The following is a 20,826-nucleotide window of genomic DNA, read 5'->3' as shown; positions in this document are numbered from 1 at the left end:
GTAAGTACTGTTTAAGGCATCCAAAGGGACTACTGATGATCTAAGTGAATTTTTTTATTATTATTATTTTGTAACTGGAGATCTCTTGGTCTTTACAAGGGATTTCCAGATTTCTCAATGTGTTTATTTTAAAATGGAAATATATCCTTAATCACATCCAGATTTATCAAATGTTTTGTAGAGGTGTAGAGGCAGCTCAGATTATATTAGCTTTTAAGCACATATGGAGATGGGGGACTTGAAGGAGCCAAGTATACCAATACTTTTCACATAGCCAGTGTCCAGATTTTTAACTTGATCTCAGAAGATGGGGCGCAGTTAATTATTAAGGATACTTTGCGAGGGAAAAACTTAAAAATCAAACCTTATTATATTTGTCTTTCTGCTCACCAGAACCCTTTGATTCATTCCCTTCTATAGCTTTGTAAATAATTGATGTTTCGAGTTGGCCAGCAAACTGAAAAATCAGGGGAAAGAGTCAATTAGATTTGTAAATTGTCAATAAATTGGAAAAATCCTTTTGGGGCCAGCAAAGGTACATACATGCACATGTGTCTCCCTATGTAGCCCAGTGGTTAGGGCATTTGCCTGGGATGTGGGAGACTCACATTTGAATCCCCACTCAGGAATAAGGACTCGAAGTCAACTCTCTCCCCACTCGGGAGCATCCTTAGCATCAGGTTATTATTTATTCCGGGGGTGAATTTCTCTCAAACTCTCCTCTTGAAGCTGTTCCACTTTGTAGAAATACTTAAATGTTAATTGTGCCAAAGAGACCAACTCTGTAGTTTGGTGATTAAGGCACTCACCTGGGAAGTAGGGAATGTGGATTCAAATCCCTTGTCTTCATTGGGAAGAGAGAAGATATGAAATTACATATCCTACATCCCAGGTGAGTGCCTTAATCATCAAACTACAGAGTCATTCTCAAGATATGTCTACACTAGAAATGTAAGTCGACCTATATGTCCACACCACTCTGTTTGGGACGGTGGTGCATATCTTCACCAGGAACGCTTCCACTGACCTAAGAAGGGCAGTGTGGGGAGCTGAGAGCCTGGTCTCTCAGGTCCATTGGCAGCTCTCTGCTGGGAGCCCAGCTACCCCACAGGCTCCCGGGCTCCCCACAGGCTGCCCCCATCCCCCACTCCGAGCGGGGAAGCCACTATGGGCTTCTCCCCTCCCCATACCCTGCTGGGAGCCAGGGGAAGCTGCCAAGGGCTTTTCACCCCTGGGGACTGGGGTCCAGCTGCCCCAGTTTCTTGGGCCCCCATGCCCGCTCCCTGCCAGGAGCTGGACAGCCTTGTCAATTTCATGAATCAGGGAGCTATGAAATTGACAAGGCTTCCTGGCTCCCAGCTGGGAGCACGGTCCAAAACGGCCAGGACTTTTCACTGGGAGTGGGTCCATTCTCTCCCCAGCTGGAGCAGGGTCCAGCCCCCCAGCTCTACAGGGGAGCAGGGAACAGCTGGGCCGTAGCTGCTCTGCTTTCTTGTCAATTTCATGATTCCTGTTGGGACTTGGCTTTTGTCTTCTAGCCATCCTGCAGTAGTATCACTCTCTTGACTGCCTGTCATTAGATGTCCTTTTCTGTAGCCTCTTTGATTTCTGTCAGCTTTACTATTGAAACTGGGAGATTGACTCCATTAACATGCTGCACTATGTCCTGATCCCTCTGATGGGATGAACACCCCACACAGGCCTGAGCAGGGTTAAGGGAGCCAGGAAAGCCAATTAACTCCACAGGCTGCACCTGGAACAGGAGCCAGAGAGCAGGAGATTAATTAGGAACAGGCTGCACAAATGGCATGGAGCCTATAAAGCCAGGCAGCAGCCCACAGAGTGGGCAACTGTGGAGAAAGGGCAGGCATGCCTTGGAAAGAGGAAGGCGTATTTGGGGGCTTCTGGGAACCACCATAGGAAGGTAAGCAGCAGCCAGTAGTCGCTTCCTGGGAAGAGGGAGGAAGGTTTGAAGCTGGTATGCCCAGAGAAAGGAGGGGACCCAGGAGTGTGAGAAGGAGCAGAGAGGGTGGAGAGAGGAAGCTCAGAACTGCTGAGCTGAGGGTCCCTGGGCTGGAACCTGGAGAAGAGGGCAGGCCCGGATTCCCCTACCAGCCACTGAGGGGGTGACACAGAACTCAGGGAATTAATGGGAAGACTGCCTAGGACTGCTGATAGATTGTACCCTGAAAGGGGGAACTCTGAGTGACCTAGCCAGAGGGTTAAGTCACAAAGGAGACGCTGGAAGTCCTGGAGCGAGAGAGGAGCTTGAGACCAGACGGAGAGACAGAGTAAAGGGCATGCAAACTGTGGACAGTGGATTTGTCCTTGAGAGCTAATCCCCAGAGTGACCAGGAGGAGGTGCCGACCAGCAGTAAGTAGTGCACCCCTGTGACGATCCCTTCCTGCCCACTCTCTGATGCTAGTGTATATGCCCAGCTCAGGGTGTCAGCTAACACCAGTAATCGTCCTGCTCAATATGTGATCTCTACCTAGTAGTGCTGGAGGCTTATCAACATGCACTCCAATTTCTCTGGAGCACTTAATCATGTTAAACCCTTCTATCTTGAGGGGTTTGTGGTCTGATTGCACTACTACTGGGTGGCCACAGATGTACTGATGGAATCACTCCACTCCAAATACCACAGCCAGATGCTCTTTTTCTGTGTGGGAGTACCCCCACTCAGTCTCTAACAGGGTTCTTCTGGTATAAGTGACTGAGCCTGCAAAATAGCTATACCCAATCCTTTCTCCAGTGCATCACAGTGGAGTTTCAGTAGCTCTCCTGGGTGGTAGTACTGCAGGACAGGGGTGCCCATTATCACTTGTTTCAGCACGACAAATGCTTGCTCTTGGGGATGAGCCATCCATGTCTTGTACAAATCTGACTGAATATTTCTGAGACCTTCTGCATTTGCACATGCTACTAAAATGGTTCAACTTGCCATGTTCCTTGCAACGCTGTTCTAGGGCGGGGCACTTCTTTACCCACTCATGCTGTCTGCCATGGTAAATTCATCTCACTATGCATGTGGAACCCTGGCCATCTGCTCTACTTTGCTGTTGTTTCACGGCATGTACTGCTGGGGCTGTTGTGCTTCCTAGGACTTTCATCCTTTCTCTTGAGGCGTCTGCTGCAAGCCCCTTGTGTAAGCATCTGTCTGATGTGAGATCGCCTTCCTGGAGTAGCTGCTCCCACAGGTTGTGATCCCAAGTGCCACAGATTATCCTGTCCCAAATCAGGGAGTCTGTCAAGTCTCCAGAATGGCAAGTAGCAGCCAGTGTGTATAAAGCAGTCATATAGGAGACTATCACCTCCCCTCCAGATTGAAATGAAAATAAATGAAACAACTGTCACTCCAGGTTCTGCTTTGGAGAGCAATTTATTCCCAGGATTTCTGTGAGGCTTGAGGCAGTGGTGAGCTTCAGAGAGCTGCAGAGGTTTCGCCGTTGTTCCTCAATAAGGTAAAATAACAGTTTGACTTTGCCGTTGTTATCCTCCCCCTGCATGGCCAGGTCTGTGTATAGCTAGAATTCCTCCACCTCCAGTCCATTGCTGGGCTAGGTTTGTGTTTGCAAAATCCAGGGTGCCGGAGGGCCTCAGACTGAGTTCCATGGCTCATGCTGCCAGCTACTGCACTGCAGAGAACTCATAACTTAAACATTGCCATCATGTTTCATAAGCAAAGAACTTGGATTCAGCTTAACCAACTTGAAGTTGAACTTTATTGAACGCTGTGCACTGCTCTGTTCATGTTGCTGAGTTTCTTCCAGCCTAACTCCCCACATTCCCTGTTTAACAGGTGTCCCCTCAATAATCTCTTTGGGGAACATGGACCCTCTGAGTCTGGTCATGATACTGAGAGAAGAGAGAGCTGAGTTCAAGGCCCTGTTTCAGAGTGTGGATTCAAAGTTGGGTTTCCCAGATCTGAGGTGAGCGCCCCAACCACAGGGTGGAAAGTTATAAATGGGGATACAGAGGGACACACACAAATAGTGTTCTGGCAGTGACAAACTTTTCCCAGCCAAAACTACTGCATCAACTTTGTACATAGTTTTGAGTTGGTTGAAACTGCATTTTTTCAGTGAATAAACTATTCAACAGATTTTGCCCAGCTCTATTCCCTTCTGCACACCTCACTGCAATCTAATGCCATTCAGGTCTCTGGAGCAGGGAAGAGGATGAGTGGTTTTCTTTACCAGGACAGACAAGAAAGAGTGAGCGGATTGTTATGCAAAGGGATATGATTTGGGACAAACCTAAACTAACATTAGTACTTCAGACGTAAGAGAGATCATGCTCTCCATTTTCTGCATAAGGCTTTTCATTATAACACTGTCTCTCCAATGCAAGCTGCCTTCACCTGGCTCATCAGCATCAAGCTGTATTGTAGTTCCCCCCCTTTATAACACCACCACCAAAGCTCTTCACTTACAGTGTTTGGCTCCTGGTGATTGCTCGGAAGTGGGAGTCAGATACTTCAAAGCCTGACAGAACTCCTTTGTTTTTGCATATTTCTGAATTAAGTAAAGAAAACAATTATTCAATTTGCATTCGAGAATCGTGTTGGAGACTATCATTCTTTAATGCTTCTAATTATATGTGTAGTAGTAATATTTCAATTTTAATCTAAAAAGACTATATATGAGTTTTAATATATAGGTGCAATGAATATGAAACTTCAATCTGTGCTTTTGTACCCCAAATATGAGTGTCCAATTAAAGATTTGTCTATTTCTATGTGGTTTTCACTTTAAATCCTCAGTAGCTTTACAAAAGAGTCTAAATCTTCATTCTCCTTACAATCTAAATCTTCATTTTTCAAAAGAAATGCCTAATATAGTACTCCTGAGAGCCCAACAAAGAAACTCCTAAATGAATAATTAAGAGGTGAATTAATGTTTTTGTGATTCAAAATCTGGGAATATAAATCTGTTGCGTCATCATGTGGGCTGCAAACAGAATAAAAGGTTATGTTAAATGCACACTCAAAATAGAAACTTTACCTTTTCCTCTGTAGTTCCTTTTTGAAGCCAGCTCCTTGGTTGTTACTCTTGACTATTTCCAAATCCCATCTCAAGACCAGTCTTTTCCTCAGCCTAGGCATCCTAATTCAGTTTTGCTATAATTAAAGGTCCCTGAGACTCTCCATTTCTCAGGGCCCATTGTTATTGCTGAAACTTGTCTATTACATCTTCCTCACCCTGGCCATACCGAGATGAAGAATCCGCACAGCCTACTTTGAATTTATATGTGTGAAGTATAATTCAGCCACTCCCTAGCATAGTGATCAAGGCCTCAGTTCACTCTTCGCACTAAGCTTGCGCTGCATCTAAAGTGATCTTCAAGGACTTTGTCTGGCTTCACAGAACAGATTGTGTTTATCCATTTAACAGAGCAGCTATACTGAAAAACAGCTCTGCACCTTTGAGCACAGTAATTGCTAAAATAAGTGCAAATATAGAAACTGTGGGTCCCTTGTTCATACACTTGGTCTGCTGTGAGCTCCTGATGAATGCTCACACCAATAGACTATATATGTGTATAGTCTATATATATAAATAATAATAGTAGCCCCCTGGTGATGCTTTTACATACAGTTATTCACGTGGACACATCCCACCTGCATACCCCTTTTACAGCATGGATTCAGTTTTTCATTACATATTCATTTTATCTGAAAGTGAGGGCCAACATATGTGACCTATTGATGTGAACAGAAATGGGGCTGTGGCTGAGTCTACTGCTGTTATGAAGGAGGTTGAGGGGGGCTTCCTTTGACCAGCAGGGGGCATAGTTTATTCTTTATAGCAGGAAAAAAATCCATGCCATTTCTGGCCCCATAAATATCTTTAAAATATTAATATCAACTTGTAACATACCCTTCCTTCCTCCCCCTGCCACCTCCTCCAGTGTGAGCATCTGTGATGAAGTGGTATTTTAGCTTATCCCATAATAGCATGATAAGATTGGCAATGATGGACATAAACTGAATATCCAGCCAGACACCTTAAGGACCTAACTCGAGATTGATCCAGGTGGTGCTTGACCTGCAAGGAGACTACGTTCGTTTGGGATTCATTTGCCATGATGATGATGCTAGGAAACATATTCCAGTAACCTTTAGAGTTTTTTAATTGTAGGTTCAAACACTATTTGTATTTTAACTCCTGAATTACCTAGAGCCAAGGTTATGCCCTTGTGTGGTTTATAGAGCAAGTTTATTTCACCTATGGGTAGATTCATCTGTGGGATCCTATCTTAGGCACAATTTAGAGTAAGGTCATCAAGACTGTATTGGCAATAAAATGCCCACATTCTTTGCATCTCGTATTTGCACTCCTCTGATCTATCAGTTTTCACAGTTGAGGAATCCTTACAATCCTTACAACATTGGCAGCAGAGGTACCTCCGTTTCTTTATTATGTCTCTACTTGGTTTCACCACCATTTAGTTCTAAGTTTTTCTCACCCTCTCCTCCTTTTGGTAAAGGACTTTGGGGGTATGTTTACATTGCAATTAAATGCCCACAGCTAGCCCATGTCAGCTGACTCGGGCTGCAGGGCTGTAAAGTTTGAGGTGTGGACATTTGGGCTCGGAGGACTCATGGGGTCCCAGAGCTTAGGCTCCAGTCCAAGCTCAAATGTCTACATCACAGTTTTTCAGCCCCATAGACTGCAAGCCCAAGTCAGCTGACACAGGTGTAGACTTACCCTGGGTCACTTATGAGGTAAAACTTTCTGGCTTCCCTATAGGAGATGTTTACATCAAATATCTCTGCTTCAGATTCAATAGCATCTGAAATGGGCCTACCATAGCCTATGACAATGTGTTTGATCTGTTTCTCAAGCCCCTGTGCTCCAGGTGCATAGCATGTGTCCATGGCAGATTTCTCTGCCGAGACCCCATAGGGTCTATCTGGACTAGTCTGACAGCATCTTTCTGGTGGTTTCTGTTCCCTTGAATTGTGCGGGGGAAAAATCACTTTCATCAACAATAACATGCATAGAGGAGTCAGACTAAGGAAGGTGGTTTGCTCAGTTCCCCATCTGGAGGAAGAAATTCCATATGTATGTGACAGATTATACATGTATAATTAGCAGTAAAGGGTTTATGATACTTTTGTATTAATTACTATATTGTATGAATAACAAGGAGTCCGTGTGGCACCTTAGACTAACAAATTTATTTAGGCTTAAGCTTTCATGGGCTAGAACCCACTTCCTCAGATGCATGGAGTGGAAAATACAATAGCAGGTATATTTATACATAGTACATGAAAAGATGGGAGTTGCCTCATCAGGTCGGGGATAAGTGTAACGAGACAATTCAATTAACAGTAGAATACCAAGGGAGGAAAAAATCACTTTTATAGTGGTAATGAGGGTGGCCCATTTCAAACAGTTGACAAGAAGGTGTGAGTAACAGTAGGGGGAAATTAGTATTGTAAAATTATTGTAATGACTCATCCATTCCCAGTCTTTATTCAGGCCTAATTTGATGGTGTCTTGTTTGCAAATTAATTCCAGTTCTGCAGTTTCGCGCTGGAGTCAGGTTTTGAAGTTTTGTTTTTTTTTTTTGTTGAATTGCCACTTTTAAGTCTGTTATTGAGTGACCAGGGAGGTTGAAGTATTCTCCTACTGGTTTTTGAATGTTGTAATTCCTGATATCAGATTATGTTCATTTATTCTTTTGCGTAGAGAATTTTTGTATGGTTGAAGGTGTTCTTGAAATTTTCTTTTAGAGAAAAAGGAGTGAAGTCAATGCTCATTTCAGTGGAAAAACTATCTAACAGCTTGAGCCAGGCAAAATGTAGACAGGTGTTCCCATATAGTTCTGCTGAAGAACTATAATTCAGATGTGCGACACACCCACTATTCCAGCCTCGAATCTCTCTTCTATAGAGACAGTCAATAATGCCTAATTGCATGATGAATTTTATTTTATTTTATTTCTGTGTTTTCAGTGTGAATGTATAAGTCTTCACTCCCCACCATTTTAAAATACTTTTACCATGATTCATCAAACCTAAACCAAACATTTAGTCGGCAAATTTTCATAGGTACTATGGAATGCATGAAACTTTCACTTCAGGTCAACAGATCAACTTCAGACAACAGCGCTGTCCTGAGGTTGGGGGTTCCACGACCGACCACCACCACCCGCCTCCTTCTCTTGGGAGTGGTGGAGACTCTCTCCTCAGGGGGACTGAGTCATCTATCTGCCGCCCTGACCGGGAAAACAGAGAAGTCTGCTGCTTGCCAGGGGCTAAGATTCGCGATGTGATGGAGAGACTGCCAAGACTCATCAAGCCCTCGGACTGCTACCCCTTCCTGCTTCTCCACGTGGGCACCAATGATACTGCCAAGAATGACCTTGAGCGGATCCTTGGGAAGAAGGATAAAGGAGTATGAGGCGCAAGTGGTGGTCTCGTCCATCCTCCCCGTGGAAGGAAAAGGCCAGGGTAGGGACCATCGAATCGTGGAAGTCAACGAATGGCTACACAGGTGGTGTCGGAGAGAAGGCTTTGGATTCTTTGACCATGGGATGGTGTTCCATGAAGGAGGAGTACTGGGCAGAGATGGGCTCCACCTAACGAAGAGAGGGAAGAGCATCTTTGCGAGCAGGATGGCTAACCTAGTGAGGAGGGCTTTAAACTAGGTTCACCGGGGGAAGGAGACCAAAGCCCTGAGGTAAGTGGGGAAGCAGGATACCGGGAGGAAGCACGAGCAGGAACGTGTGAGAAGGGAGGGCTCCTGCCTCATACTGAGAACAAGGGGCAATCAGCGGGTTATCTCAAGTGCCTATATACAAATGCACAAAGCCTTGGAAACAAGCAGGGTGAACTGGAGGTCCTAGTAATGTCAAGGAATTATGACGTGATTGGAATAACAGAGACTTGGTGGGATAACTCACATGACTGGAGTACTGTCATGGATGGTTATAAACTGTTCAGGAAGGACAGGCAGGGCAGAAAAGGTGGGGGAGTAGCACTGTATGTAAGAGAGCAGTATGACTGCTCAGAGCTCTGGTATGAAACTGCAGAAAAACCTGAGTGTCTCTGGATTAAGTTTAGAAGTGTGAGCAACAAGAGTGATGTAGTGGTGGGAGTCTGCTATGGACCACCGGACCAGGGGGATGAGGTGGATGAGGCTTTCTTCCGGCAACTCGCAGAAGCTACTAGATCGCACACCCTGGTTCTCATGGGCGACTTTAATCATCCTGATATCTGCTGGGAGAGCACTACAGCGGTGCATAGACAATCCAGGAAGTTTTTGGAAAATGTAGGGGACAATTTCCTGGTGCAAGTGGTGGAGGAGCTAACTAGGGGGGGAGCTTTTCTTGACCTGCTGCTCACAAACCGGGAAGAATTAGTAGGGGAAGCAAAAGTGGATGGGAATCTGGGAGGCGGTGACCATGAGTTGGTTGAGTTCAGGATCCTGACACAGGGAAGAAAGGTAAGTAGCAGAATACGGACCCTGGACTTCAGGAAAGCAGACTTCGACTCTCTCAGGGAACTGATGGGTAGGATCCCTTGGGGGGATAACATGAGGGGGAAAGGAGTCCAGGAGAGCTGGCTGTATTTCAAGGAATTCTTATTGAGGTTACAGGGACAAACCATCCCGATGTGTTGAAAGAATAGTAAAAATGACAGGAGACCAGCTTGGCTTAACGGTGAAATCCTTGCGGATCCTAAACATAAAAAAGAAGCTTACAAGAAGTGGAAGATTGGACAGATGACCAGGGAAGAGTATAAAAATATTGCTCGGGCATGTAGGAATGAAATCAGGAGGGCCAAATCACACCTGGAGCTGCAGCTAGCAAGAGATGTTAAGAGTAATAAGAAGGGTTTCTTCAGGTATGTTGGCAACAAGAAGAAAGCCAAGGAAAGTGTGGGCCCCTTACTGAATGAGGGAGGCAACCTAGTGACAGAGGATGTGGAAAAAGCTAATGTACTCAATGCTTTCTTTGCCTCTGTCTTCACAAACAAGGTCAGCTCCCAGACTGCTGTGCTGGGCAACACAGCATGGGGAGTAGGTGGCCAGCCCTCTGTGGAGAAAGAGGTGGTTAGGGACTATTTAGAAAAGCTGGATGTGCACAAGTCCATGGGGCCAGATGCGTTGCATCCGAGAGTGCTAAAGGAATTGGCGGCTGTGATTGCAGAGCCATTGGCCATTATCTTTGAAAACTCGTGGCGAACGGGGGAAGTTCCGGATCACTGGAAAAAGGCTAATGTGGTGCCCATCTTTAAAAAAGGGAAGAAGGAGGATCCTGGGAACTACAGGCCAGTCAGCCTCACCTCAGTCCCTGGAAAAATCATGGAGCAGGTCCTCAAGGAATCTATCCTGAAGCACTTAGAGGAGAGGAAAGTGATCAGGAACAGTCAGCATGGTTTCACCAAGGGAAGGTCATGCCTGACTAATCTAATAGCCTTCTATGATGAGATTACTGGTTCTGTGGATGAAGGGAAAGCAGTGGATGTATTGTTTCTTGACTTTAGCAAAGCTTTCGACACGGTCTCCCACAGTATTCTTGTCAGCAAGTTAAAGAAGTATGGGCTGGATGAATGCACTATAAGGTGGGTAGAAAGTTGGCTAGATTGTCAGGCTCAACAGGTAGTGATCAATGGCTCCATGTCTAGTTGGCAGCTGGTATCAAATGGAGTGCCCCAAGGGTCGGTCCTGGGGCCGGTTTTGTTCAATATCTTCATAAATGATCTGGAGGATGGTGTGGATTGCACTCAGCAAATTTGCAGATGATACTAAACTAGGAGGAGTGGTAGATATGGTGGCAGGTAGGGATAGGATACAGCGGGACCTAGACAAATTGGAGGATTGGGCCAAAAGAAATCTGAGGTTCAACAAGGATAAGTGCAGGGTCCTGCACTTAGGATGGAAGAATCCAATGCACCGCTACAGACTAGGGACCGAATGGCTAGGCAGCAGTTCTGCGGAAAAGGACCTAGGGGTGACAGTGGACGAGAAGCTGGATATGAGTCAACAGTGTGCCCTTGTTGCCAAGAAGGCCAATGGCATTTTGGGATGTATAAGTAGGGGCATAGCCAGCAGATCGAGGGACATGATCATTCCTCTCTATTCGACATTGGTGAGGCCTCATCTGGAGTACTGTGTCCAGTTTTGGGCCCCACACTACAAGAAGGATATGGATAAATTGGAGAGAGTCCAGCGAAGGGCAACAAAAATGATTAGGGGTCTGGAACACATGATTTATGAGGAGAGGCTGAGGGAACTGGGATTGTTTAGTCTGCGGAAGAGAAGAATGAGGGGGGATTTGATAGCTGCTTTCAACTACCTGAGAGGTGGTTCCAAAGAGGATGGTTGTAGACTATTCTCAGTGGTAGAAGATGACAGGACAAGGAGTAATGGTCTCAAGTTGCAGTGGGGGAGGTTTAGGTTGGATATTAGGAAAAACTTTTTCACTAGGAGGGTGGTGAAACACTGGAATGCGTTACCTAGGGAGGTGGTAGAATCTCTTTCCTTAGAAGTTTTTAAGGTCAGGCTTGACAAAGCCCTGGCTGGGATGATTTAATTGGGGATTGGTCCTGCTTTGAGCAGGGGGTTGGACTAGATGACCTCCTGAGGTCCCTTCCAACCCTGATATTCTATGATTCTATGAGTAGTGCTGTCAGGGCTGACCATAAGCTCTAGTGATGGGCAAAGTGGAGAAACAGGTCTCTCCATCTCCACCCCCACAGAGCCCTGGTTGGCTAGGGAGCTGGCAGGAAATCCCATATTTACTTTCTGCTGTCAGCTACTCAGAGGCGAAAGTAAGCCGGTACGCCCTGGTACAGTGTACTGGCAAGAGCCGGTGCGCCATACCGGGGTGGATCAGTTATTTAAAGGGCCTGCGGCTCCCAGCAGCAGCTGGAGCCCCCAGCCCTTTAAATTGCTGCCAGAGCCCTGCTGCCGGAGCCCTGGGGCAGTGATTTAAAGGGCCCGGGGCGGTAGCAGCGGCCAAGCCCTGGGCCATTTAAATCATTCCCGGAGCCCTGCCGCCGCTTCCCCATGGCTCCAGTAGCGGTGGTGGCGACTGCAGCCCCGTCCCCGGAGCCCTGCTGCCATAGCCATGGGGAAGTGGTGGCAGGACTCCGGGGACAATTTAAACGGCCCAGGGCTCCGGCCGCTGCTACCATCCCAGGCCCTTTAAACCACTGCCACAGCCCCCGGCTGCTGCTGTTACTCCAGGGAGGGGGAAGGAGGTAGTTGCTGGTACAGGGTGGGCCAGGGCTGGCTCTGACCTCCCCCGCCCCTTCCGCCCAAGGCCACGCCCCTTCTGGGGGCCAGAGCCAGCCTCAGCCCAGCCCTGTACTGGTAAGTCCCTAGACTTACTTTCATCCCTGCAGCTACCCTAGGACTGGAACAGGGATAGTCGATAGGCAGACTGCGGGCCAAATCCAGACTGCCAGATTTTGAATGCACCACAAAATCATGTTTACTCATTATTGTTGGTTTTTATTATTTTTCTCTGGAGTCTGGACCTTGACTATTCCTTGACCAAGAAATCTGGACCTTAACAAAAAATAGACTATCCCTGGACTGGAGGATGGGATGCGGAAGAGACTGTTTGGACTGCAGATGGGGCACAGGAGGCTGAGAAAAGAGGCAGCACCAGAGGGCAGCCTGAGCATGTGTCCCTCTGCCCCTGCACAGCATGTGAGAATCAGCCAGAGTCCAATGGGAAAGAAGCCCCTGATTGGTTACTGAGGGACTGGGGTGTGTAGGGGGGGTGCACTGGGACTGTGTGTTTGCTGTTAAAAGTGGCTGTTGCTGCTAAATCTGATTGTTATTGAAGAAGGTATTGCAGTGACGTCTGGGTGAATTCATTTCTCCCTAAGGCAGTAGGCAGGGTCTCCACACCAAGGGAGAACTGACTACAGAGCCCCCACCACAGAACAAACATCTAGCTCCCTTTAAACACTGCCTCAGTCCCATTTGTGGGTTTGAAAATCATTCCCTAGAAGATTAGATTCCTTATTTGGCCCACGGCAGCTTTTGTTGAATTTCTTCATTCTCCTTACCTTGAAAGAATCTAGGACAGGTTACCTCCCCCACTTCATGGATCAGCACGTTGAAGAGTGAGGAAGAACCAAGGCTGTCCCTACTCGCTGAACACCTGCATGGCATGGGAAACTTGCAGCCTTCCAGTGCCAATTCTCCTCCATGCACAGGCTCTAGTGATGCCGGTAGCCTGAGCAGAGGAGTAAGAGCGCTTCCTCCCTTATGTCCATACATAGACATGCAAGAAGGCTCATAATTGAGCCCTTTTATTGTTGGTGCTAAATCTAAAGACAAGTGGACAATAAGGGTGAAGATGAGGAGTTGTCAGAAATGGTAGTACATACATCAAAATGCACACTCCAAGAATAATGACAATGGCATTGGGAGCCAATAATTCATGATTTATGACACTAACAAGACACTAGTGGAAAAACTTGATAAAACTCTGAACTTCCTGCTGAATCCGTATTATAGTTGTGTTTAGGAAATAGACTTGCAGCAGTGTAGAGCTAGTTATCACTATCTGATAGTGCCCTAAACTATGCCATTATCTCATTGGGCAATGGATATTAAGACAAGTACATTATAAGATAAGTAATGCCAATAGTATTGAAAAGTAAATCTTGAAAACTTCTGTTGCAGGATTCTGTTTTTCTGTAGTTAAACCATGCTAACACTAATGACTTATGAATGGATTTGGTAAGTGTGTGCATTTGGTAAGTGGATTTTCATCTGGATTTTCAAACAGCTCAGCACCCAATGGTTCCCATTTATCCCTCGAAATGGAAGATGAACTCTTTAGAAAACTTGATCCCTTATGCTGAGGACTGGCCCTTCCAATTAGTCAGTTAAAAAAAATAAGCAGGGGGTAGAGGAGGAATTGTTTCGTGTCAGCCTAAAATGAAAACTTTTCATTGAAACAAAAATAAATAGTTTCAGATCAAACTAAATATTTTTCTTTTAATTTTTGAAGGATTTTTTACTTTTTAAAATAAAATGAGGTAAAATTAGAAATGAAAATCCTTTTGAATCAAAATATCAAAATTAAATAGTTCAGCTTATTCAGAATATTGTTTCTTTTGTTGCTAAAACAATGTGGTGAAGTTGGCATGAATTCGCAGAATGCTTTCAGTCAATCCAAATAAGTATTTTCATGAGAAAAAAATCTGTTTGAAAATTTTTGCCCAGCTCTTACACTATGTAGTGTTTAAGTTTTGAGTAATGGTAGTTAGTGGAAACAAGGAAAGTTTAGTCAAAAGGTAAGGAGTACTTGTGGCACCTTAGAGACTAACCAATTTATTTGAGCATAAGCTTTCGTGAGCTACAGCTCACTTCGAAAGCTTAGGCTCAAATAAATTGGTTTGGTTAGTCTCTAAGGTGCCACAAGTACTCCTTTTCTTTTTGCAGATACAGACGAACACGGCTGTTACTCTGAAACTAGTCAAAAGGTGTTTGTGATGTACATGTTCGTTATTTGAATTTAAACTGTTCATTTAACTCTCTAGCAGATGAAGACGTGGTTGCCCCCCTCTTCCACTTCCTATCTTCACCCTTCCCTTTTGGTTTGCAACATCATCAGTCTAAGTTTTAGCCAATGATTTCAATGGATGAGATCCCATTATGTCTTTTCGTATCAGCCTTCTGGGACAAATAAGGGGAAGTGATTTGACGGCATGCAATTTAGAGGATGTGCTGGAGCTAGTTGCCTCGTGTCCTACTCTGAATTAGCTATTGGTCAGATGTGTCTAAGACATTATGGGAAAGGGATGTGGGGAGATGATGACTAAAGAGGCACAAAATATGAAAAGTGGTGAAAGAGTAAATTTGAGGCACTGGTGAGCTTGAAGTAAACTATTGAGTAAAGTTCTCCTTGAAGTTGAACTACTAGGTAAAATAAGGCATTCTTTTTAAACACATAAAAGGAGATCCCACAATTATTGTATTCCTTAGAGAAATAATTATGCATCTAAAATTTTTTTCTGTATCACTTTTTTCCTGTAAGTAAATTAAATTACTTTATTACACAAGAAAACAGAATATTTAGGAAAATTGCTCATTTTCATTAGTCTCCCTGACCAAAATATCTGTCAAATCTTGCTAGAATTCTTTTGCTAATATTTTCAAACAATGATCATGTTTCTCTTCTCTCCATTGGTTTTACACCATTTGAACTCCATAGATTTCTACAGATAAGTTCCAGATTTGCACTAGCTTTACTGAAGGGGAGATCAGGCACAGTTGATCTACATTCTTTTAAACAGCTGTCACTCTCCATTGGTCAGAAACCTCCTGGCTGATGGGTACCATTCTTAGATCAAAGGCAATCTCTCTAAAAGTCATATGACCAGACTGTCTGTGTAAGGACTCACCTCTTACTCCAGTGCCATACTTTTCTTTATTGACCTAAACCTAGTTAGATAAATGGCCTCCCAGAGGAACTGCTTAGGAATTATTACTTTCCTGTGCAATTTTAAGTTTCATAACAAAGGGATTCGCAGTGCATTGATATGCACCATCAATCAAAGAGTCTGCGCTTTCTCCTCATCTGGGGCCAGATGGTGCGAGGTGCTTAGCTCAGTGTACAGGGAGAAGAGCATGCAAGGAGCTTTCTGCATGAACCCCCTTGTACAGCTTGCATAAGAGCCAACTGTAATTTCAGTCCTTACACTGGAAGGAACACAGGGACTGCTCTGTCTCTGTTCCACTGGGGTGCCTGGCACCCCAAGGAGAGTAAGGAGAAAGGAGAGTAAGGAGGCTGTATTACTATTGCCATGTACAACTTGTACCCAGTAGGTACAGGGTGGCTAGTAGGTCAGGCTCTTGCAGAAGATATGGACTGGCTACAGAGCTTCCTTCCCAGAGAGAGACACCAGAGGTGTTTACTATAAGAGCCTCTAATGCGCTACCAGGAATGGCTGTTGTGAGCTTATGGTTCATTATACCACCTAGTGGTTGAAGAATATAAAACAGTTTAGCATTCCATTAGATCGCCCCCTTTTGTTTTACATTCCTACCACTTACAAATTTACACTATCATGCTGTGTTTAATGTTCAGTACAGATCAGTGTGTTAAGTATCTCTGAATCATACTGGTTTTCTAATTACATGACCCATACATGTAACAACTTGGTCATCTGGCATAAACATGGTCACCAGGTTCTAGACTTGAAAGTTCTCTGACAGCTATTAAAGTGTGCATAAGTTCTTTTTGCCTTTTCATCTGATTTGGCTATTCTTTTCATGTTTGGCCACTTTGGAGATAGGTTCTTCTCCAGAATCAGCACAGTAGTTCTGAGTTGCTTTCCCATCAGGAATTGTGCTAGACTATATCCAATAGCTGTTGTTGGTGTCAATCTGCAACTTGGAAGATCCATTCCCTACTCTTCTTTCTGTAGGATTTTCTTGACTGTCTGTACAGCTCTATCAACTACTCTTTGCTTGTGGCTAATGTGTGCTACTAGTAATATGATAAAAATCATATATGATTTGGTGTGACTTAAATTCTGCTGTGTGAATTGTGGTCTGTTGTCCATCGCTAGTTGATCTGGAATACCAAAATGAACAAAAGTTCAGTTTCTCTATAGCACTGCAAAATGTTACGTCTTTCAAGTGCATTATTTCTGTATACCTGGAAAAATAGACCATTATGACCAGGTAATGATGACCTCTGAATTCACATAAGTCTGCAGCTAGTCTCTTCCAGGGTCTATCTGGCAGAGGTGTTTGTACACGGTAAGGTTCAGTATTGTCTCAAGTTTATTTGTACTGGGTCTCCCTTCAAAAGTCCAATATCATGAAATATTCCATTGAATTCTTTCACCTTTCTTATTAGGCCCATCATACCTGCCATGCTGCAGCTGAAAAGATTGTTAGTCTTTGTTTCTTTGACCACATGCACTCTGAATGCATAGCTTCTGTATCTGTAAGTTGTTTCTGTAGTGAACTGTCCCATGCAGTTCAAAATACCTCCAGGGCTAGGCAGAGCTGTCAGGGGATTTCCACTTTGGGAGGCATGATAGGTGATTGTAAATCCCTGCTGAGATGACTCACATCTGCTTCTCAGTCAGTTTTAAAGTCAACAGTCTTTTCATGAATATTCAATTTCACTCTCCAAGTAGGCTCTCTGTTATCACATGTGATAGATCCCAGAAACAATGCTTCTTGATTATGTGTAATATCAGTCAACTCCTTGCCTCTGTCAACTTTTTGCCTCTCTTTTCACTAACAAGGTCAGCTCCCAGACTGCTGTGCTGGGCATCACAAAATGGGGAAGAGATGGCCAGCCCTCTGTAGAGATAGAGGTGGTTAGGGACTATTTAGAAAAGCTGGACGTGCACAAGTCCATGGGGCCGGACGAATTGCATCCGAGAGTGCTGAAGGAATTGGCGGCTGTGATTGCAGAGCCCTTGGCCATTATCTTTGAAAACTCGTGGCGAACGGGGGAAGTCCCGGATCACTGGAAAAAGGCTAATGTAGTGCCCATCTTTAAAAAAGGGAAGAAGGAGGATCCTGGGAACTACAGGCCAGTCAGCCTCACCTCAGTCCCTGGAAAAATCATGGAGCAGGTCCTCAAAGAATCAATCCTGAAGCACTTAGAGGAGAGGAAAGTGATCAGGAACAGTCAGCATGGATTCACCAAGGGAAGGTCATGCCTGACTAATCTAATCGCCTTTTATGATGAGATTACTGGTTCTGTGGATGAAGGGAAAGCAGTGGATGTATTGTTTCTCGACTTTAGCAAAGCTTTTGACACGGTCTCCCACAGCATTCTTGTCAGCAAGTTAAGGAAGTATGGGCTGGATGAATGCACTATAAGGTGGGTAGAAAGCTGGCTAGATTGTCGGGCTCAACGGGTAGTGATCAATGGCTCCATGTCTAGTTGGCAGCCGGTGTCAAGTGGAGTGCCCCAGGGGTCGGTCCTGGGGCCGGTTTTGTTCAATATCTTCATAAATGATCTGGAGGATGGTGTGGATTGCTCTCTCAGCAAATTTGCGGATGATACTAAACTGGGAGGAGTGGTAGATACGCTGGAGGGGAGGGATAGGATACAGAAGGACCTAGACAAATTGGAGGATTGGGCCAAAAGAAATCTGATGAGGTTCAATAAGGATAAGTGCAGGGTCCTGCACTTAGGATGGAAGAATCCAATGCACCGCTACAGACTAGGGACCGAATGGCTAGGCAGCAGTTCTGCGGAAAAGGACCTAGGGGTGACAGTAGACGAGAAGCTGGATATGAGTCAGCAGTGTGCCCTTGTTGCCAAGAAGGCCAATGGCATTTTGGGATGTATAAGTAGGGGCATAGCGAGCAGATCGAGGGACGTGATCGTTCCCCTCTATTCGACACTGGTGAGGCCTCATCTGGAGTACTGTGTCCAGTTTTGGGCCCCACACTACAAGAAGGATGTGGATAAATTGGAAAGAGTCCAGCGAAGGGCAACAAAAATGATTAGGGGTCTAGAGCACATGATTTATGAGGAGAGGCTGAGGGAGCTGGGATTGTTTAATCTGCAGAAGAGAAGAACGAGGGGGGATTTGATAGCTGCTTTCAACTACCTGAAAGGGGGTTCCAAAGAGGATGGCTCTAGACTGTTCTCAATGGTAGCAGATGACAGAACGAGGAGTAATGGTCTCAAGTTGCAATGGGGGAGGTTTAGATTGGATATTAGGAAAAACTTTTTCGCTAAGAGGGTGGTGAAACACTGGAATGCGTTACCTAGGGAGGTGGTAGAATCTCCTTCCTTACAGGTTTTTAAGGTCAGGCTTGACAAAGCCCTGGCTGGGATGATTTAACTGGGACTTGGTCCTGCTTTGAGCAGGGGGTTGGACTAGATGACCTTCTGGGGTCCCTTCCAACCCTGATATTCTATGATTCTATGACTGCCTTGGTATGGCAAACATCTGCAAAAAGTCCATATTTTGTGCATGTATAACACCTTGCACCTTTGGCTAACATATACCTATTGGGCTATGAATTTTTCCACATCTTGTTTTAGTCTGAAATGCTTTGTAGGTTGCCTGAAATTTGTTTCTCTTTGCCTCAAGGGTCTTCTGGTAGTGACTTTTAGCACTGATGTCTGTTTACAGCTTCTAAACTAGTTTCATGTTATTTCAGGTTGTTCCTAAGAACATAAGAATGGCCATACTGGGTCAGACCAAAGGTCCATCCAGCCCAGTATCCTGTCTACCGACAGTGGCCAATTCCAGGTGCCCCAGAGGGAGTGAACCTAACACTTAATGATCAAGTGATCTCTCTCTCCTGCAATCCATCTCCACCCTCTGACAAACAGAGGCTAGGGAACCATTCCTTACCCATCCTGGCTAATAGCCATTAATGGACTTAACCTCCATGAATTTATCCAGTTCTCTTTTAAACCCTGTTATAGTCCTAGCCTTCACAACTTCCTCAGGCAAGGAAGTTCCACAGGTTAACTGTGCGCTGAGTGAAGAAGAACTTCCTTTTATTTATTTTAAACCTGCTAACCATTAATTTCATTTGGTGGCCCCTAGTTCTTATATTATGGGAACAAGTAAATAACTTTTCCTTATTCACTTTCTCCACACCACTCATGATTTTATATACCTCTATCATATCCCCCCTTAGTCTCCTCTTTTTCAAGATGAAAAGTCCTAGCCTCTTTAATCTCTCCTCATATGGGACCTGTTCCAAACCCCTTATCATTTTAGTTGTCCTTTTCTGAAACATTTCTAATGCCAGTATATCTTTTTTGAGATGAGGGGACCACATCTGTATGCAGAATTCTAGATGTGGGCATACCAGGGATTTATATAAGGGCAATAAGATATTCTGTCTTATTCTCTATCCCTTTTTTAATGATTCCTATCATCCCGTTTGCCTTTTTGACTGTCGCTGCACACTGAGTGGACATCTTCAGAGAACTATCCATGATGACTCCAAGATCTTTCTCCTGATTAGTTGTAGCTAAATTAGCCCCCATCATATTGTACGTATAGCTGGGGTTATTTTTTCCAATGTGCATTACTTTACATTTATCCACATTAAATTTCATTTGCCATTTAGTTGCCCAATCACTTAGTTTTGTGAGATCTTTTTGAAGTTCTTCACACACTGCTTTGGTCTTAACTATCTTGAGCAGTTTAGTATCTGCAAACTTTGCCACCTCACTGTTTACCCCTTTCTCCAGATCATTTATGAATTAGTTGAATAGAATTGGTCCTAGGACTGACCCTTGGGGAACACCACTAGTTAGCCGTCTCCATTCTGAAAATTTACCATTTATTCCTACCCTTTGTTCCCTGTCTTTTAACCAAGTCTCAATCCATGAAAGGATCTTCCCTCTTATCCCATGACAATTTAGTTTACGTAAGAGCCTTTGGTGAGGGACCTTGTCAAAGGCTTTCTGGAAATCTAAGTCCACTATATCCACTGGATCCCCCTTGTCCACATCCCCTCAAAGAACTCTAATAGATTAATAAGACATGATCTCCCTTTACAGAAACCATGTTGACCTTTGCACAAAAATTTATGTTCTTCTATGTGTCTGACAATTTTATTCTTTACTATTGTTTCAACTAATTTGCCCGGTACTGACGTTAGACTTACTTGTCTGTAATTGCCAGGATCACCCCTAGAGCCCTTCTTAAATATTGGCATTACATTGGTGTTATATTCCTGTCTTTTGTTCTGCTGTTTGACTAGTTCAGATTGCTTTGCTACCTGTATAGCTCTGGATAGATTTAAGTCTGTCATAAATTTTGGTTGCTGTGGGAGGTTTCTGTCTATTAACCCAATAACCAGCCTGTCTCTGATATTTTCATGTTTTTC

General features: G+C 44.5%; 1 long non-coding RNA gene across 1 annotated transcript in view; it reads left to right on the top strand.

Annotated features, from left to right (window-relative positions):
• Window positions 1-1,845: 1,845 nt before the first annotated feature.
• LOC122463903 overlaps window positions 1,846-20,826 on the top strand; it is a 39,569-nt gene continuing 20,588 nt past the window's right edge. Inside the window, exons 1-3 of the long non-coding RNA XR_006287636.1 lie at window positions 1,846-1,924; window positions 3,364-3,465; window positions 3,804-3,933. This is a non-coding gene — a long non-coding RNA (uncharacterized LOC122463903). The remainder of the gene's footprint in view (window positions 1,925-3,363; window positions 3,466-3,803; window positions 3,934-20,826) is intronic.

Source organism: Chelonia mydas, chromosome 1, assembly GCF_015237465.2.
Source record: "Chelonia mydas isolate rCheMyd1 chromosome 1, rCheMyd1.pri.v2, whole genome shotgun sequence".
NCBI lineage: Eukaryota > Metazoa > Chordata > Testudines > Cheloniidae > Chelonia > Chelonia mydas.
This window is presented reverse-complemented; position numbering and strand designations above follow the sequence as displayed.